The 17711-nt window shown below is 40.6% G+C and overlaps 1 long non-coding RNA gene across 1 annotated transcript; it reads left to right on the top strand.

Moving 5' to 3' along the window:
• Positions 1–257: 257 nt before the first annotated feature.
• Positions 258–7004, top strand: LOC308197861. Its single transcript, XR_013953413.1, has 3 exons — positions 258–373; positions 1922–2482; positions 4932–7004. It is a non-coding gene; the product is annotated as an uncharacterized lncRNA (long non-coding RNA).
• The last annotated feature ends 10707 nt before the right edge of the window (positions 7005–17711 follow it).

Here is a 17711-nt window from a genome sequence, read left to right as displayed (position 1 = left end):
TTTATGCTGTGCCTGGGGCTCCCCACACCCTGTCCTCCTCTAAAGAGAGCATGATTTGGTTCAGTTTGGAGAACCTGAGGTGAAGTAAACCAGCTCAGTGGAGACAGTTCAAAGGTAATTAACTGAGCAGAGACAGAGAACAGACTCCTGGGGCTGAAGCTAGGGAGAAAACAAGCCTGGAGGTACAGGAGACTAGTACCTGAAGGACCCTGAGGAAGGCCTGCTACTTCATCATCACAGGCGTGATCACTTCAGCTGAGGCAGGTGGGAGTAAGAGTTACTTCAGATCTGCAGGGCAGGGTCTCCAGGTTAACTTCTCTACCTGGAACTACCATGTGCCCCAGCAGAAGGACGACAGTACTTAAAATTGCTGGTTTGTGATGATCTCCTCTCTCAGCTTTTATTAGTCCACAGCTGTCTGTCGTGGGGTTCCTCTCAGGCCCTTCACGATATGTGGGGCTGTGTCAGACAGCCTTGGAGCGGGGATGAGGCAGAGTGGCCACTGGGAGAATTAAATAAGACCTTCTACTCCATCTGATGAAACCATCAGATACACAAGTTTGGTTCCAAAATACCTTGGATCTGTCTTACTAATCATAATTTGTGTGTGCTATGGCTATGGGCCAAGGCTATAGCGAACAGTTACCTTGTTGTCTGATAGCAATTCTCTCCTCTTTTTGTCATCGGTAATTGTCCTCTTGATCGCAGCCATGTGGTCATTGCTATTATAAGGAACTTACAAAATGCTAATAAGGGGTTGCTTGTTTGTTTGCCTCACTGCTACCTTGAGGCACTTCTCTTGTGCTTATTGCCCATCATTAAAGCCTGTCCTCCCTCCCCGGGGTCTCATTTCCAGATAAGCTCTGTGGCCCCAGGAGACACTTTGCATAGTTTAAAAATTAGCACTCAGGCTGAAGATGGGAGGATTGCCAGCTAGTCAAGCAGCACTAAAAATCATTTCTTTTTTATTCTGCCTGTCTCAGTGATCCACCTTCCAAAAGCAAATTATATGCTTCAATTTCCAATGTTTTCCCTATTCTTGCCTTACTGCCCTGTACTGTCTATTGAATTTTATTCTTAGTTGTACAGATCATTGCACTGTTCCAATGAGATATAGGCCTTAATTCTCCTAGTGCTCTTTCTGTTTTGTTTTGTTGTTTCTTTTCTTTTTTTTTTTTTTCTTCATTCTTACTAAAATAAAATGGGAACCAAATAAACTAAGAGGTGGGTAGAAGGGAATAAGGAGGAGAAGATAAAAGCAAGACTAATGGGACACTGAGGAGGAAGATTAGGGAACGGAGAGAGTAGGATTAGCAGACATGGGCCAGAATACAGCTGAAGTCAAGCTGTGTACGTGGACTATTTACTTCACTGCTGTCTGGGGGGTGTGAAAGAAGTCAGTTGAATCTCTGGAAAGGATTTCTCTGTTGTCTAGAGACCACTCCAAACAGAAACAGGGGGCATAGGAGGTCATTCAAGCCCATACATTGCATATTTAATCATCATTTCCTCTAATGCAAGGCTTATTGCCACAGGCATGCTTTCCATTTTATGCATCCCTCCCTTGGGCTGCACATAATTCTTCATATTGTGGCTGACATTTGGGCATCTAAATTACAGCTCTCTGTCTTGCCTTGCAGACTGCAATGACTTTCTTGGCTTTAGAGTATTTGCTGTCCAGATGGTTGCTGTCAAACAAGAAACAGGTGGCAGCACTGACGTGTGGTTTGCCTATAAATTTCTTCAGAAAACAAGGCAAAATTGCAAAATGTTCTTAAGCTGGACGGTCTGTATTATTAAAAGTCACTTCATCGTAGGTAGCTTACTAATCTCTGTAGGACTCAGGGAGAGAAAGCCTTAAAGGAATCTGTGTGCAACTTGAAGACAACTGTTTTTCTGACTTGCATGATCTTTCCCCCAGCACCTGACACTGACCTTCTGGGCTTGGCTCCCACCTCTTGTAATTTCTTCTTTCTGCAACTCCTCCATTCGTTTACAGGGTGAGTGCCCAGAAATGGATGTGACTGCAGCAACAGAGAGGGCGTTGGTGAAGTGGGCACAGAGGAAGGCGGGGAAAGCCCAAGGAGCGGTGTGGGTGCTCTGGGGGTGCAGGACCCCATCACCCGCAGGCAGGCGTCTTCATTTAATCTCACTCATGCATTCCCTCCACTAGATGGTACTAGGGCAACACATTTGTCTTTGCAGGCTTTCCCAGTGATGATAACCATAATAATATCCTGCGTGTAGAATCAGTAGGCTTTACTAAGTGCAAGAAACTTCTGGTAATGACCATTAAGCTTTCAAGGTGAAATACTCAGAATTTACTGAGGGCCAGCAGACAGGTGTCCTGAGCAATCATAGCTTGCTGTTGCATCTATTATGACAATGTTTAATTGCATGTATCATGTTTCTTTTTTCAATATTTTTTTCCTTTCTCCTCTAGGGGATGTGTAATGCAGAACACTGTTACAGAAAACACATGGTAAGAATTATGTTAAAATTAGACCCTATCACTACCTTCTTCCCCAGAGTTGCCATTTCATGATAATTAAATTCATTTTCCTGTCCTCACCAACACATACATTGCTTGCTGCAATATGTGGCATCCAAATCAAGGCAAAAGTAATCCTGGTAGTTTACTGGTGTCACTGGCAGCCAACAGCCCAGTAAATGACAGTATCTATGATTTCAAAACATTCATATGTCTTACACAGATGTTTTTAATACTGAGACTTCCATATCTTTGGGATTTTTTTTAAAGAGGAAGGGTGAGTGAGCGTGTAGAGAGGAGCGAATCTCCATGTTTGTAGTGATACCACAGTTCTTACAACCTAGGTGGAGCGCAGTACTTTTTTCCATGGACAGGACTGTGAAAATCTTTGGCTATTTGAGTTGTAGGATCATGAGAGGGAGATGGGTTGCATTCTGCCATTCTACTTCAAGACACACAGAACTGCAGGAAGGTTTGTACAACTTCTCAGCTAAAAATGCTACACAGCAATAAAGGAACAAGCCTCCCAGTCTGTGCTGGAAGCTTTGTCAGCTCATCAGATGAGCACAAAGCTGTCTGAAAGAAAAAAGAAAAAAAAAAAAAAAAAGGACTAAAACACCTCACTATTTAGGCATGCTGGCCACACCACCACATCTCTCAGACTTTTAAATCCAAGAATCACTGAACTCCTTTGGAAGAAAAATTTTCAGACTGTCTGCAAAAATTAGCCACAATTTCTTTCATTTAAAACCTTTTCATACTTGGGCTCAATCTTGAATACTTATCCACTACTTTTGAATCACCTTCATTTTATTTGTTGGATTTACATATATGTTAAGGCATGTCTCTATGTTTTCTGTGTGTGTGTGACTGGATATATATCTCTTCTCACATCCTATGACTGTAAGACCTCCTTGAACTCTAGAAAAGCATTGGAAGAGACAAAAGGAAAAGATAATGTACCCTTCACATTATTTCTTGCTTATAATTCTGGAAGCTTTTATTGGTCATTAGTGTTATACAGTAATGTATGAGATTCCTCAGGAAGCTTCAGGTTGACAGTATCAATCTCTGGCCAAAGTGTATGTAAGATGTTTTGAGGGCATTATTAATGAAGAAAAAGGGGATTTTCATAGATGTCATTTTTTAATGTAAGTATTTCAGAATTCTATTAAAAAAGCTACTTGAGGGAAGACAGTTGGAGTTAGTTCCATCAGCATTAAAGCAAGATTAATTTTTCCTTTTTTTTTTTTTTTTAGAACTGGTACCATTTTTTATGCTTCTAAAGGGCTTTTCTGCCTGCTAGCAACTCTTTACTTTCTAATGAACCTATGACTGACAGAAAGTTGAGCTTTTCTTTCCTTCCACTAATACCACCATTGTGTGTGCCTTGTTAACCAGCATTGTGTATCAGTCACAAGCTGACTCCTTTGTGTCTTTGTAAAGTATCAATTTAGTCAGCATTATCTACCGGGGAGACAATGGCCTTGGTAAACCCAACGCAAAATCCTGTAACATCATAAGCCCTAAAAGCACTGGTCCAGCCAGGAGAGGCGGTGAGGATGTGGACGGGGAGCTGGCTGCCCGTGCGAAGGAGCAGGTGGGCATCAGGGCAGGACTGGCCGTGGTGGCTGGCCACGGCACCGGGGCAACTCAGGGAGCATCTTCACCAGGGCCACTGGTGGGGTTGCTTGGCTGGAATAAAACTCTGTCACCCAGATCTGCCTTCCAGCCCAGCTTTTACTTGTCTACACTGACATTTGACGTCACTGACAAGTTCCCCGTGCCTATTTTGATTTTTGCTTGATCAGCCATTTCCAATAGCAAATTCATTTTTCTGTGTTGAAGAAACAAAAGCAAACCCCACGACAGAACCTAGCAGCTTGGTTGCTGGACTTGATACTCTACAAAGAGTTTACAGCTCCTGGTACTTACAGACCTGTGTTCGCTCCCCATCCCTCTCTAGGTAGGCTTAAAAGGGAAGGGTAAGCCAGTTTAGTCTTTCCTTTTATGTTTTTTTTGTTTTGTTTTGTTTTGTTTTTTTACAGCCTAGGCTATGGTCAGCAGAAACACCCAGCCCCCATTGCACCAGAGAGGGGGAGGGCAGCAGCTCTGTGGGGGTTCTGTGTCTTTGGATGAAATTGTCCCTTTGTTAGTCCAAAATAGCACAAATTGGGCAACTTTCCAAGCATGCAGTGAAAGACGTCTGTTTGAGACAGTGCTTAGAGAAGGCTGAGGACGGAGGGCTGAAAAAGAGGTGCCTGCCTGGCTGGGTTCCCGCCGGCGTGATTAATGTAATGTTGCTGGGATTTTACTGCATTATTAATGAAGTGCTAGGGGAGCCTGGAGCACTGGAAAAACATCTTTGGAAAATTATTACTAAAAATCTGAATTGGTGCACCTTTCCTATTATTTTATTTTTTTTTTTCCTTGCCCGTAGATTCCTTATCGTGCTGGAGAAGGGCTATAAATAATAACCACGGGAGCAAGGCCACGCAGGCGCTGCTCCCTCCACCTCCCCAAGGAGCAGCGGCCCCAATGCTGGTGGGCTCCAGGTGCCACCAGCCCGGGGTGGGCTTTGCCTGGGAGCTTCACCCACCGAGCCCCTGCTGGCTGATTTTTTTTTTTTCGTTTTTTGTATTGGCTTTGCCGTGCCTTGTTGGGTTTGTTTTTTTGGATTTTTTTTTTTCTAAATCTTCAACTCTCACTATCTGTGTTTCTATCGTGTCATCTTTTCTGACGATGGCAGCTGTGGGTTTGGTTTTGGGGTGTGTTTTTGTTGGTTTTGTTGATTTTTTTGTTTTTTAAATGCTGTGCTTTCAACCAACGTTTGCCTGTCTGAAGCTTCCCGTTGCTAAGAGACTTCTCCCCTCCGCCCTTTTAGCAGCCCGGTTGCCATAGCGCTGCCAGCCTCTGCTGGCAAGTAGCAGAGAGCAGTCATTACTCATCCCCACACCCCCCTAAAAAAGAAGGAAAAAATAAAATCAGGGCTGTATGTGCAAATACACCTTTTCTTTTCTTATTAACTCATTTCGGGGACCCGGCGGGAGGATCCCTGCACACGTTGCAGCTGCAGATGCATGTTGCGGTATTTTCTTGCAGAAGTTCTTGGCTTGGTCTCTGCGTTAAAACAACACGAACTGCAGTGCTGACTCATGGACACCTGTGACGTTGTTCATGGCAGCAACAGACATTTGAGGATACGCTTTCCAATACATGTTTTGTACCTGTGCGACTGGCATTGCACCCTCCACGGGTGTAATTCATCCCAGCGTAAGCTCTGCAGCTTTGCAAATCAGAGCATCGTTCCTTAGGAACCTGGTTATATGGCTGGAGCTTTTCTCATGCAGTACTTTTTACTAACAGTAACAGCATACTTACCTAAAATGTGTGGTGTGCTACCATCGAAACCTAAAGGAATACACCCTGTTTAAAAGTTAGCTTTTCAAATGCAAACGACTAAATTTTATGAGGAATCATTTCCAGACAAATAGAGAGTCTTCCATTTTTTTTTTTAAGGAAAAACATATCCCCAGTGGTTTGGGTGAGAGGAAAGTTAATGTCAGCCCTAAAACATGCTAAACAAAAAGGAAAATCTAACATCTTTCCACTCTAAAATGGTGAGCTTTCTTGTTGTCATTCTGCTGATTGCCAGGCTTTACCAGCTGGGTGCTACAGGGTGACAGGGAGCATGGCAATACGGACTTGCAGGTCTCTCATCAGCCATGCTATTCGCTACGCCTAGTTAAAAAAAAAAATGTGTTTGACTTCTGTATAAAAATGAAAGTGGTGTGCATATAAAACTACCTTTAATAGGCCTGCTAATAAAAAATTTGGTAGTATAAGATTAGCCATGTGAGAATGTAATTTGTGTGAGTTAAATGTGAGATGATTTTGGGGGGAGAGAGGCTTTTACCCCAGTGAATGTTAAAAGCAGTACTTGAGTTTGACATAGGATAGCTTCAGTTATTCTGTGATTTTAGTTTCCATTAATCACCACAAAACCCTCCACCTCGGTTGTCAGTACAAAGCCTCTCTTAACATCCAGAGAACTTTCTTCCCACGTTCTGCAGTTGGTGAGATATTGTGCTAATAAATGCAGCAAGGAGCTAGACTCCGTGTCCTCAGATGCCCTTCCATTTATCCAATCCGGCATCTGCCTACTTGAACAAGTGCATCAGATACAGGCAGCCTGCCAGCTATTAAAATGTTACACCTACCGCCATGAAGCTAAATTGTACATTTTGTTTTCCCTTGTCCTTGAAAAGGGCTCACTCCTGAAGTAAGAGGAATGTGCTTAATGTCTGCTTGCCTTAACTTCCCTCTTTACCCAACTATCCGTTCCCTGATTTGATATTTTATATTCTCTTCTCTTCATGCTATTTTGGGAAACAATAAATATCATTGTGCAAGGAAAGACATTTAAGAAAGAACCTTTGTCAATGGTATGGAAAATGGATTTCAAAATCCATTTTAACTCTGATGAACCATAGAAATAAAATATGGTGAAAAAGATAAAGAAGTGGGATCATTTCAATTTTTTTTATTTTATTTTTTCCAGTTAGGATGTTCTTATTCTTCTTGGTAGTTGACCTGAGATAACTTCAGCTGAGGGGTCCCTGTGCTGTGTGGTCAGAATCCAGATATCTCTGAGAAATACTTTGATCTCAATAAATTGACATTTGCTTATTAATTTAAAAAACAAACAAACAAACAAACAAAACACTTCTCAGATTTACTTTTTGTTATTCTAAAGGAATTCAAGATTTGAGAATGGATGTCTTTAATAAATTAGAAATTGAAGGTCTATGGTACAGATATTTTAGTTCTGGAAATATTGATTTATGGGAAAATATTGCCCGATTTATTATGTGGAGATCCTTGCCTAATCACAGAATTAGGTGAAGATCCATACCCTCACTCAGATTTCTTTAGTTCTAGACTTCATTTCGTCCAGAAGAGAAATTACTGGAATAAAGGTTAAATATCCAAATCAGAAGTATTATTGCTTGTGTTCCTTGATGTTTGGAATGGTAATAGAACAAATTGAACATTAACCTAGTAGGACCAAGGCTTCTCTATTTGCCTGGTTTTGACATCTGAATTGGGTAATAACTTCTCCTTGCTGAAATTATGCAATGGTTGGTAGTCAGTCTCTCATTTCCTCAAGCATTTGTGCACAGATTACATCCGCATATTATATTTTATTATGACTCATTAAAATGCAAATCGACAGCAGTATGCTATCACAGTTCCAGGATAGATCTACATCATTGAATAGCTCTACATTTTGATATCTTTCTCATATCCAACACAACACATGACCTGAAATGCACATCAACATCTTGCTTTCTGAGTGTCTGAGCAAGGTTAGCTTTATGCATTGTTAGTCTCTCTGTACCTCTGCATCTCTACCTGTTGTGTACAAGTCCTCTTCTTTGTATTTCTTTCCAGTTTCCTACTTTTTTTATCTCCATGTTCACCTGTTCTCAAGGTAGAATCACTGCCTCATGGCTTAGATACTTCCATGAGAGCTGTCTGATTCCTATACTTCATCTGACTATCACAGTCCCAATTTTTTTCTCTGCTCACATAAAACATGGATTGCTGCTTTTCCTGTGTCACTTCCATGTCTACTTGTTTCTTGTAGTATTCTCTCTTCCTATCTGAATCTCTCCTCTAATCCTGTCCGATGCAGTTATTTGATTCTCTACAAGGCACTTCTAGTCACCTAAAATGTTTATCAGCAAATGCTTTCACTGTCCATAAATTCTGAAAGACAAGATATCAAACTGACCCAACAGTACATTGTCCTTATGGCTGGTGCCAGACAGGACATTTACTTTGTCCCTTAAAACCTTTACATAATGATAGCTTTACATCAGCACAATTTCCATTTTGCTGAGTCTTAGTTACTCTGGTATGAGAATTAAATTATAGGAAATTGTTGTTTCTCACCAATTATATGCCTACCTTCTTCCCCTATTTTCTACCATTGACTATACTCTGATATTATAATGATGATTTTCCTTGCCACACAGACTATTTTTTAAAAGAACTGTTCTGTAAAATCACTTCCCTCTGACAAGGTAAAATTCCTTGATCTTAGCATCTATTTCTTGAGCATTTATAATAAAACCTAAAATTTGAATCCCAAGATTCAAATATATATTCCTTTGCTTAGAGAAGATTACTGTGAAGGAATGTCCAGTTTTAATTCAGAGCAGCAATCTACCTCTTTCAAAGACCCCACTCTACTGACAGGAGGAGTCATATTCATCTTTCAACTCCACCAAAAGGATTACATCCCCAAACCTTGGGCTTTGTATCGACTCACTTCTTTGTGCCGCTGGCTTACTTTCTTGTGTTCCTGGAGCTTGGTGCTACTGGTACAGGATCTGTGGATTTCTCTGAGTATTAATTTGGACATCAAGTTACTTGAACTTAGGCCGTGGTTTTGGGAAGGCTCATGTTTACCTGGCCACAGACAGAGAAGGCAAACAAAGATGAGCGTCCTGAGAAATGAGATACTGACTCTAACTTTCACCTGCTACCAGAGTCACAACCAGGATTAGCTGAATCTGGGGCTACCGAGACTTCGTTTAGATAGTTGTGACTGAAGAAGGTTGAGGCACTCTGGCTGCTTTCAAAATAAATATGTTGATCATCTGCTCTCATTGGCTCCTACTCCAGTTGGCTTACTTGAGTTTTTAAAAGTAGCGTCTGTTTGTCATGCACCTGGTGTAATTCTATTTTTGTACTACTATGAGGCATTTTATAAAGTACATAAATCATGCCAAGTACTGCAGTATTTTCAGCATGTGTATGTGCATGTAATACTAGCACATAGCCCCAAAGAAAATCCTTTGTCAGAATTATAGATCTCTAGATATTCATTATTCACCATTGTTTGGATTTCTGTCCAAAACATTTTATTATCCTTTTAGTTTGATAGCAGTTTTCTAGACCATTGTGCAAGCTTTAGTGTTACTTAGCAGTTAATCTCACCCCAAAATGGAATAACAAGCTTCTTTGTCTACCCAGATTCACACTGTTTGCTGTTTGATCTGATCAAAGGAAAAGTAACACCATTCATTTTTGTAGTACCACTTTTCTTTCCACTGTTCTCTCAAAATACTAATATAGTGCATGTACAGCTGTGTGTGTGTGTGTGTAACAACATAGAAGAGGTTATAAGCTCCACTCTGAAACAATGTGTGCTAGGAAATAATAGTATCCATTAAGAGTAAATAAGAGAAACTCCAGAATGTTCTGTGGAGGTTTTGGAGGACTGGATGGGATCCATAGATGCTCAGATGTTGCTGTGATGGAGGCCTTCAGAAATGAGTGGATAGATAAAAACGGTATTTATCTTTCACTTTGTTTGTTTGTTTAAGCTTTGTATATGTAAGATTTCTTTCTCAAGTAATAAACATCTAATGAGGTTCTTCTTAAACCAATGACGACCTTAGGTAAGTCGTTTTCTGAGTGTGAACAGGATGAACTTTCTATCCCTTTTCTAGAAAAGTGATTATTTAGACCCATCAATATCTGTTTCCAATCCAGTCCCTCCACGCCTTTCAACTGGAGATGTCTAAGTAGAATTCTTTCTACTCTTTACAGAGGATAAAATGTAATAGCCCATGGCTTCAGAGATTGTGTTTTTTGTTGCTCTTGCCATGTTTTTTTTTTCTGTTGTATCATTCTTTCTTTTTTTTCTCTTTTCTTTTTTCTTAGCCTAATTCCCTATTCTCCTGTAGATTTGTATTTCAGATTTTAGCCAGAGGCACAAAGTGCTTCTCACGGAGTCTCTGGAAACTTCTCAGTCCATTCCATGAAAATCAGCATGAATGTTCTTGTCTCATGGGATTCCTAGAATAGATAAAAGCCTACAAGGGCAGCTACAAAGTGAAAAACCACAAAAAGAAAAAAACTAAAGTCAAGTTGTCTACAACTCAGACTGCCTTTTTACCTTTGGTGAGAAAGTCCATCCTCTTATCTCAGAAACAAGGCCTCTGTCCAGTTTTCACCGGAGACATTGTAATGTTTTTTCTGGACTTGAGTGAGAACTGCATCGGTCCCCTGCACTCTTCTACTGTACAACACGTTAAAGTAAGCACTTATGTGTAGCCAGGCCATGGCAATACCCCAAATCAATATTTCCTTCCCAGAATAAGCAATTATCTGGCAATGTTTCATGCTTGTACATTTCTTTAAGGCTTTTAATACTTTATCAAAACTTTAAGAATGGAGGTTGTATTTTTCAAGACACCATGGGCATCTCGAAGCCTAACTTTCAGCCTAAGTCAATTGGACTTTCAAGTCAGGTTGGTAAAGAAGGAAAAAACTTCCTGAGCCTTTGAGGTAAGATTTACAATTTTTATCATTCTTTTTCTTTTCAGCGTCACATTCTTGACATCTTGCTCCATTCCATCAGTGCAAGATGAACGTCGAATTATTTTCACCTGGCCTTTTATGATCTGTCTTGCTCTGTGAGATCCACTGTTCACACAAGGAATAACAAAGAGTAACTGTTGACCATTAAGATAGGAAATAGAACTAAAATTTATCATTATTACTAAACAAAACTTATCTGCATTTTTTACATGCCTGTAAATATGGTCTTTCATAAATAGATCAGAAACTTTTCATATCCCTAAACTTAGTGTCCACAGGCCATGATATACAGAGGCAACTAAGCTTCAGTCTCTAAGGTAGGTTTTGGTAGAAATTCACACATAAATTTAAATTGAGAGTCTTTTAGTATCTGGCCATAGACAACACAGAATAGATAAAAGCGATCCAGAATAATATACTTCTTCATTTCACCATTCCCCACCCCTGGCATTGGAAAACTTTATAATGAGGCTGGCTGGTTCCCTAAAAACATATTTGTTCACACATTACCCTGACCTGGTCACTAAGGTCTCCTCATGTATTTGAAAGTCCTGAAGTTGGGGACTAGGACTGAGAATGCTGGTAAAGGCATCTGTAAATCCTGTATTTGCAATAGATTCTAAAAGGAACCTGCAAAGTGGCTAAAGACATCTTGCAGCGATAGTTCAAGTACTTGGAAAACAGAAATCCTGGTGAGGGAATTTCTGTTTGAGAGCTTTGGGAAAATTTCACGCTCTTTCGTTTTCAGTTCTTAACTGAAATACTTGAATGAGAACACAGATTCATAATGTTTCCTTCTGTGGCATCTGCAGAAATGAATTAGTAACTCTATAGGGCAAAAGAGACACCTCTAGAGGGCTGTCTCTCTCCACCTTCCCCACAGGGACCATGGGCGACTAAGCTTTCAATGGAGGCACCTCATGTATGTGCCTTCAACTAGATGGCATGAACTTTTCTAAGTTTTGTACGTGCAGGAATTGACTTAGATGTTGAACTAGAGTTTCCAGGAGATACACGATAAACTTCTGCTCTCTTTCAGTAAACCAAAGTTGGGTCCTAAAACAGAGAGAAGAATGAAGCTTCGTTCACCCATTCCCTATGGTTAGCGAGGGAGAAATGCAATAATCCATCAGAGGACACAGACTGCAGTAAATGTATATGTGGTCTGACACTGTGTAGTTCAAGGCCTTTTGCACTTCAGGTCTTGTACAACTACCACACTACATAGCACATTCAGCAGAACAGAAACACCTGGAAAGAACAGGCCTGTTGAGAAAGTAGGGATTGTTTACATACCTGTGTACACACTGCATGCACAGGTAGGTGTACCCTGACTGCCTGATATTCCTGCGGGAAAAGTGCCACACCATTCGTGCTCTGTGAACATAGTGGTTCAAAAGCAAAACCCAAAGAGTGTTTGTGGTGTGTTTTGTTGGTTTTGGTTGGTTGGTTGGTTTGGTTTGGTTTTATGGGACATTGAGTAAAGAAACTGTGTAATGTCCAGTCTAATGTACAATACTTACATATTTTCCATCTTCTCAAGTTATATTTTTTGTTACCCAGTTAGTCAGTTTGAAATCCCTGTAACAGAAACTTCCCTGTTTCCCCACCCTTGCTCTCAGTTTGCCAGAGATATAAATCTTTTCAAAATAGCAGCTCTTCCTCCCCAGAGAATCTATTTATGTGATACAATAACTACAAAAATAAACACACAGATAGCAACAGACAGAATTCATATTTTTTTCACGCTGTAAAACTAAGAAGGCAAAATTTTAGCTTTCATCATGCCCAGGGCTTCCAGAATACTCACAGCAATCATGAATCTCTTCAAATTATTTTAAATATAGCTGTTTAACCTTTGAAGACCTCATACTAGGATTTGACAAACTATTTTCAACAGTGAATTAACAGTATTTTCAGCTCTTCAGTGGCCTTTGTTTCAGATGTTAGTAGATAATTTCATGTTTAATGCAGGATATACATTCATTTAGAGATATGTAAAAGAGTTTTCAAAGTAGCTGCTGTGAATGAAGAATAAGTACTGTATTTATTCTAGGATGTTTCTAAAACCTAAGGATTTTCAGCAGTGAAGTTTGGAAAACCCAGCGCTGCCTTTAGTGCTGCAAGTCTGCGTACTCTGCTCCTGGTCATACACCCTGCTGCTGGGATTTCTCCCCAGCCAGCTGCTGCTTGGGCCACACTGAACCAGCGTGGGGCTGCTACATCCATAAGCACCAATGTTATAATTGGACTTGGCCATTTTGCCTCCGTTAAAGCACAGCCATTTCCACCTGGTTAAACTCACACTGGAAATCAGCTGTTTTGGTGACGACATCGGTCTGATACTCTGCAAATTTTTACTGCATTCTGCTGTCCAAAAGCCCAAAGGTAAAATATCATTAAAGAGCATCATTCTGGAGTAGATGTGCTGAGTAGTGAGGGCACGTTCACTCACTCGCTCTTTGCCCGTAGGTTTAGAAACATGACTGGCTGAGGAGTGTCAGTGGAAAAGTAAGGGGGAAGGGAAAGGACATGAATATTTTGGTTGGCAAACATCATTTTGCATAGTATGGGGTTTTGGCACATTTAGGATTCTGCATCAGAAGTGCTTTGGGTTTCAGTGAGCTGGACAGCTGGAATCAGCAGGTGCAGAGAATACCAGGCTGTTGGTAGCACAAGGTCTCCATCCCATCACATTGCTATCACTGCAGGTCATGGGTAAGAGCTAATCTATCTGTTTTGGTTAGTGAATTTGTACTTCTGCCTACATCTATCTGTTTGGTTAGTGAATTTTGACAAAAATGTAATATTGTTTCTCTCCCCCCTCTGTCCCTGACACCCTACAAAACACCTACAAGGGAGAAGGCAGAACAAAAAAACTAAAATGGCTACAGCAGTGCAGTGAAAGCAGGGAAGTTCAGAGCTACAGAAGGGCAATGCAGTACTCCCGGCAAAGAGAATACATTAATTATATGGACAGTTTTATTTATTTAGTCTCATGTTCTCATACACTTTTTATTGATCACAGAACAGTTTAGCATACCAGCAGAAATGCTTTTCTGCATCCCAGTGGGTATTACTAAAACTCCAGCAATATTTTACATTCATTGAGGTCAAGAGAATCTGTTACATGTGCTTCCATTGCAATACCCAGTTTTTAGCAGTACTAGTCAGCATTAGTTTCCACTGATGAATGCATGTGAGGGTTTAATAGCTGTAAATGGCAGATTACTAAATATTGATGGATTAGTTTAAATCTCAAATTCAATAAACCAAGGATGCCAAACATATCAAGACAGCTTTAATGTCTCTTCAAAAATATTGATCACTGCATTGCTGATTTTTTACAAAGCCTTAAGTGAGACCAAAATATCTATATAGTCACTGATAGTTTAAATCTTGATTGCAAGTTTTATGCTGAAGAAAATGCCACATAAAAGTAATCTTTCATTCCATAATATTTCTTTCTGAGGGTCAGGGTGACAGTACTGTACTGGATTCTCTTTCCTCCAAATAAAATCAAAAGCCAGCATTTTCTTTTCACAAAAAGTGGTGTCAAGATTAGAGTCTCAATCACATGCGTGGAACTTGTGCATGTTATGCCACCAGCCACGGTCGTATCCCTTGGCTTAGATGTAAGCCGAGGTTTGTATAATGAGCTGTTGGATTGCTGATAGCATGGACTTTTTTCCGTATTCTTGCAGTCCTGCTTGGGACTAAAGCAACAGGTTGAGCGGTTTCTAGATCCTCTAGACACTGGCTGGCCCCAGCCCTAGCGGATGTTTCCTCCTTCCCCCATTAACTGCCAGTGCTGGTCTTTTCCTTCCTTAGCCCTGCTTGCAGTTTTCTAGACTTCTTGTAGGCTCCCTCTTCCTTTTTTCCCTGTCCAAAGGAGCAGGCAGTTAGTTCCTACTTTTTTTTTTTTTCTTGCTTAGTATAGACATGCTCCTAAATAAGCTTTTGGACCTAACTTCTGATGCCCATTCTTGTCTCAAAACATTGGGAATTACGTTTGTTGGCTAAGATACTCGTTACCTGAGAACAGCATCTTTATTTCTAATCAATGCCCTAGTATTAGTGCTTCTAAAAACAGCCTTGTTGTCTCCAGTCTTAACTGTGTTCTTCTAGTGCTATTACTAACTTGAGAACCACTAAACCTGAAATATGGCTATCACCTACCTCATTAGGTCAGTCTCATACTCGGTTATTGAATGCAAGCTGGTTTTGACATTAAAAAGCTAGGCAATGTAACATTTGTCTCTGCTTTGGTTCTCCTGGTAAATTCCAAGCCTTGTCCTTCTGCTGACGTAACAAGCAGCTTTTTTTTTTCCTTTTTTTTTTTTTTTCCCAACTAGAGAACAGTGTTGGTCTATTTTAGCTATGTGGAGAAACACTGGATTTCTTTATATCTTTCTCACTTATGCCCAGTATTTTCTGCTTGACTTCACTAGCTTATTGTAGCTCTCCTTCAAAACAGTGACAGGACATATATTGAGGTTAGGAGCCAAAAAGGTCTTCAACTTTCCTCAGAGACAAATGTGTCCAGAAAAACGTCGATTTTGAGCACTTCTATATAGCTAATATTACTTAACAAAAGCTGTTACTAAATGAATGAGATGACCTCTACATTTAAAAATAGGTCACTTGGATTTACTACCCCCTTGTTTTCTCTCTTGTCTCTTCACTCAGTAAATATAGAGGCACTGTTCAGTGTTACTGCCAACATTTCTGTGAACTCGAGGCAACTTAACTGTTCTTGGCACAGGTGCCATTAGTACCAAGCGAGCTGTCTCTTCTCCTCTCTCTGTCTCCTCAAGTGTGAGGTCTGATTAACTTTGAAGAGCAAAGTCTGCAATTCTCCTCTCACACTGTGTAACTAACATGCTCGCAGTCTGGGTATAACTCTTCCCCTTAGTAGTCTGTAAACATGTGATCTTTTTACCAAAATATTGTTCAGAGATTACAGTAAAATTCAGCAGTCAAGGCAAAGATTAAATTAAAAGGATTTGCTATTCCCCAAATACTATAAAGACTGCACAGATAACTGTTTTGGCAAGGATTTGCCATCATAAAGCCCCCAGAACATATTCTTCCCATCTTCTGCAGCCTTCCAGGCAGATGCTTGTTCTGTGCAAACAGCTCCCCAGATCTCTGTAGCAAAAATGTCCTTGTCAATTTAGATTGTTATCTGGTTCATTTCCTAGAGTTTTTGACCTTGCTAGTCAAAAATGATTTGGTTAGCTCTTCGATGAATAGGTCCTAACCTTCTATGGAGAGTTGTTGTGCTCTGTACCAAATTGCAAAGACTTTACTAAATGATTGCCTTGTCTTCTGCTTGTTTTCTGACATCGTGTCAACAAACTGCAACCAAACTCAAGTAATATAATCTGCTGTGGCTATGCTAATAACCAAGCCCAGATCTTCAAATGTTTTCAGCCTTACTGAAGACCTATCAAAAATAAAGATACTTAGGCAATTAAAAAAGTCAGGGTCCACACTGCATGTCATACACATAAATCACCATAGACCCGCTGTATCCCTGGCAAGAATGGGATGAAAAGGAGAAGCTGGAAAAAAATATTCAGAATTGTATCACAGGGAAGCAAAAATCTGACCATAACTAGACTGAATAAATCTACTCTTTCACTAAGCAAAAGAATAACATAATAGAAATAAAAAAGATGATTAAAAAGGAGGAAAAACTGGGTTAAGGAACAGACTAGATATCAGTATATGTATGTTTAAGCTGAATAAAGGTTTAGCAACAGGCAAGTCCAAAATGAAGCAAAGGAGCTGCTGCCATCATTTGATTTTGTACAAGACAACGGGGTGAAAAATTTGTTGGATGGACTTAAGGAGGGGACTGAAGGAGTAGAAGAAGGGCTGGTCTGACAGAACGTGCTGACCAAAGAGGAAAATAGCTTTAGGAAAGTAGTGGGCAGAGCTGACAGAGAAGGGTCTTCAATGGGAGAAACCAATGTAGTTGTTAGTGCTTCTCTGGGGTCCCCGCTTTCACTTAAGGAAGTAAATTCATGACTAAAATTACATCAACTGCTCACTTTTTTCTTTCTTTCAAAGGAGATGCTAGCTCCAAGAAACTGAAATAAACCCATCCCTTGTTTTTATGTTGTACCCCAACTATCATATGGCTGCCTCTTCTCATCTTGTACTGTAAATACAGCATGACAATTTTATTCAGAGCTGTTGAGCGCTACACATTTCACACTAGAAAACCACACACCACATCATTATTTTCCTAATACCATCTGCAGGATTTTGTAACACCGAGCCACAGCCTCAAAGACCACAGTGCTGAGGAACATCCATGGCTCTGACTACGGTCGCCACCCCGCCAGGAGCTCGGTGACACCAGCCCACTGCATGCCACCAATGTCCTCTCACACGAAACCTCCCAACACTGTTCTCAGGGAAGGGACAAAAATCCTGGCCCACCAGCCAGCCCAACACACTGTGCTGAGGGTGCCATGCCACCTCAGGTGCCAACCACCCACACCACATGGCAGGCCCGAGACAGCGCGGCCTTTGGCGAGGAGTGGGTGAAGGCACCCAATGCAGGAATGTTGCTTTTCTCCCAGCCCCAGTGAACTGTTTTATGTTTTTATTATATATATATATATATATTTAACTCTGACAAACGCAACCTTAGATCTTGTTTCCAAATTAATTTATTCTGATGACTTAGTGTATTGGTCTTCACTGCTTGTCCAATGGTAGGAAAACAGGAAGGGTCACTTGTCTCCATGCGCAGGGTCAGATGCATCAAGTTGGCCTATGTCTTCAGATGCGATGGTTTCTCTCTGCT

This window comes from Anser brachyrhynchus (genome assembly GCF_964034855.1).
Source record: "Anser brachyrhynchus genome assembly, chromosome: 1".
NCBI lineage: Eukaryota > Metazoa > Chordata > Aves > Anseriformes > Anatidae > Anser > Anser brachyrhynchus.
The sequence above is the reverse complement of the archived record's forward strand: the minus strand, read 5'-3'. Positions and strand labels throughout refer to the sequence as shown.